Source organism: Sinocyclocheilus anshuiensis, unplaced genomic scaffold (assembly GCF_001515605.1).
Source record: "Sinocyclocheilus anshuiensis isolate Anshui unplaced genomic scaffold, SAMN03320099.WGS_v1.1 scaffold492, whole genome shotgun sequence".
Lineage (NCBI taxonomy): Eukaryota > Metazoa > Chordata > Actinopteri > Cypriniformes > Cyprinidae > Sinocyclocheilus > Sinocyclocheilus anshuiensis.
Genome location: NW_015558605.1, coordinates 17,988 through 20,924, shown reverse-complemented (window position 1 = coordinate 20,924; position 2,937 = coordinate 17,988). Strand labels below are relative to the sequence as shown.

General features: G+C 39.7%; 1 pseudogene; it reads left to right on the top strand.

The window, feature by feature from the left end:
• Positions 1 to 930: 930 nt before the first annotated feature.
• LOC107680178 (uncharacterized) lies at positions 931 to 2,845 on the top strand (annotated as a pseudogene).
• The last annotated feature ends 92 nt before the right edge of the window (positions 2,846 to 2,937 follow it).

The following is a 2,937-nucleotide window of genomic DNA, read 5'->3' as shown; positions in this document are numbered from 1 at the left end:
TGCTAGCAACATGCTAATCATGATAGAAAAATGCTAGTAACATGCTAATCATGCTAGAAAACATGCTAGCAACATGCTAGTAACACGCTAATCATCCTAGAAACATGATAACATGCTGGTAACATGTTAATCATGATAGAAACATGCTAGCAACATGCTAGTAACACGCTAATCATCCTAGAAACATGATAACATGCTGGTAACATGTTAATCATGATAGAAACATGCTAGCAACATGCTAGTAACACGCTAATCATCCTAGAAACATGATAACAACATGCTGGTAACATGTTAATCATGATAGAAACATGCTAGTAACATGCTCATAATGCTAGAATCATGTTAGTAACTTGTTAACCATGCTAGTAACTTGCTAATCATGCTAACAACATGCTAATCATGTTAGAAGCATGCTAGTAACTTGCTATTCATGTTAGCAACATGCTAGTAACTGGCTAATCATGCTAACAACATGCTAATCATGCTAGAAACATGCTAGAGACATGTTAAATCATGCTAGCAACATTCTAATTCATGCTAGAAACGTGTTCCCACTCTGTTCCAAACTTAATTTTCAACAATTAAAATTCAACTTTAAGCTTTTCAAAGCTATTCCAAACCTTCAGACAAGGCTTTTTTTCAAGCCAACTTCAAAGTTCGTCAGCGAACTTTACTTGTCTAGTTTGAATTCATATTTCATACGTATACAGCACAGTCCGCAAAGCCTTCCAAACGTTCAAATCGATCCGTTCAAATTGATTAATACCTAAATATATAGGAAATATTATAAGATGACAAAAACACAAGGCAGGGCAAGGCAAGTTTATTTATATAGCACATTTCATACACAATAGGCCTTTTTCACGCTTCCGGATTTTCGAATGCGGAAGAACCGTTAGTTGTGTAAAGCGATTTCCGGTCAAAACAACAATGGCTGAAGCAACATCGAGGTGTCACTGTAGCGTCCCTCATTGCTCAAATAATAAGCAGCGACAACCATATTTAAGTTTTCACGCATTCCCCAGCTTTGAATATGACAGAAATAAGTGGGTGCATGCTATTCGACGCGATCAATCTCCGACGTTTACAGTCCTCAGAGGTAGTACTTTTGTTTGTAGCCGGCACTTCACTGACGCCGATTACACTTCCGCTACCGGTAGAAAACGTCTCAGAAAAGGGGCCGTTCCGTCCCGTTTTATTTGGAACAACTGGGGAGAAACATCCCGAGAGTCAGTGTACGAAAGAGTTAGAGCTCGACACGGACTTGACGCTTATCCCATCCTTTCATCTGACGATGATGCTCAAGAAGACGACGGTAACAGCTGGAGCAGCAGACCATGACTATGCAGTAACTCCTCTTCCAGGTTTGTTTGCATTCCTGAAAGCACAAAGTATGAAGCACATTTCCCTTTAAGCTTTAAAAAAAAATCTATTACTTTATAATAATAATTTTGTTTAAGTCCTTTCACTTTTAATCTTAGTATCATTTTATTTTATTTACAGGATTTCACTGTCCACTCTGTTCAAATGTGGATGAACATTCTAAAAGCTCTTTATTCCAAAGATACTACAAGCTAGTCAGTGTATTCAGTAGGTGTAATGTATTCTATGTTGCTTCAGAAGTATTGCATACAACAATAAAACAAAAATAAATTTACTTTTGGTATTTAAGTAAAAGTACAGAAGTACTTGCTTTTAAAAGTACTTAAGTAAAAATCTGTCTTTACAACTTTTACTTGTAATGGAGTAATATTTGACCAGCAGTATCTGTACTTTCACTCAAGTAATAGAGTTGAGTACTTTGTCCGCCTCTGCACGTATTCAGATATTGGAAGCTGAAGTCAGAAGACTGGAAGCTGAGGTCATGCGGCTGAGAATAGGCCACTCTCAGTCACAGTTTCAGAGATTTTGTGCTTCAGATGAAGACATACGTTTTTACACCAGGTTTCCATCTGAAGAGGTCTTCCAAGCATTCTGGAAAGCGATTGAGCCCTCTGCATCCATGTTGGTCTACTGGTCTAAGGCCCAGAAGAAGGGACAGACAGCTGGAATGGAAGCCTCTCAAAGTCATCACCGCAGCTTGCCACTGATTGATGAGTTTTTCTTATACTGCTGTCGTGTTTCTGCAGGACTTAAAGAGAAAATGTTAGCTGACATTTTCAATGTTAGTCTCTCCACTGTTAGCCGCATCATCATAACGTGGGCTAATTATCTTTACCTTATCCTTGGATCTTTACCAATATGGATGAGAAGACAGGAAGTGAATTCCACCATGCCTGAGATGTTTAGGCAGTTTTGTCCAGAGGTGAGGGTCATCATTGACTGTACAGAGATAAGGTGCCAGAATCCATCTTCGCTCACGCTCCAGTCTGAGGTGTTTTCTTCATACAAAAATACCACCACCTTCAAGGGGTTGATTGGTGTTGCCCCATGTGGAGCAGTTACATTTGTATCCAGCTTGTTCACAGGTTCCATCTCCGATCAAGAGCTGACAAAACAGTCAGAGATTCTTGACTTGTTGGAGCCAGGGGATGCTTGCATGGCTGACAAAGGATTCACCATCAAGAGCATGCTGGCAGAGCGAGGGGCAAAACTCATCATACCACCTTTTAAAACGGCAGCTCAGTTCAGCAAAGAAGATGCAGAGAGAACACAAGCCATAGCACGCCTTCGAATTATTGTTGAGAGAGCCATCAGAAGAGTGAAAGAGTTTCACATCTGGGACACCACTGTACCTTTGACCATGTCTGGAACAGTTAACCAGCTGTGGACTAACTGCTGCCTGATGAGTAATTTTCAATGGCCGCTTGATGTTAAAGGTCACAAATCGGCAAGTGCATCATAGCCAGTTAATTTTAAAGTGTGGCTTTAATGTAATATATATATATCATAGACTAGGGATATGCCGGTATCAAATTTTCATGTTGCAATTAATTG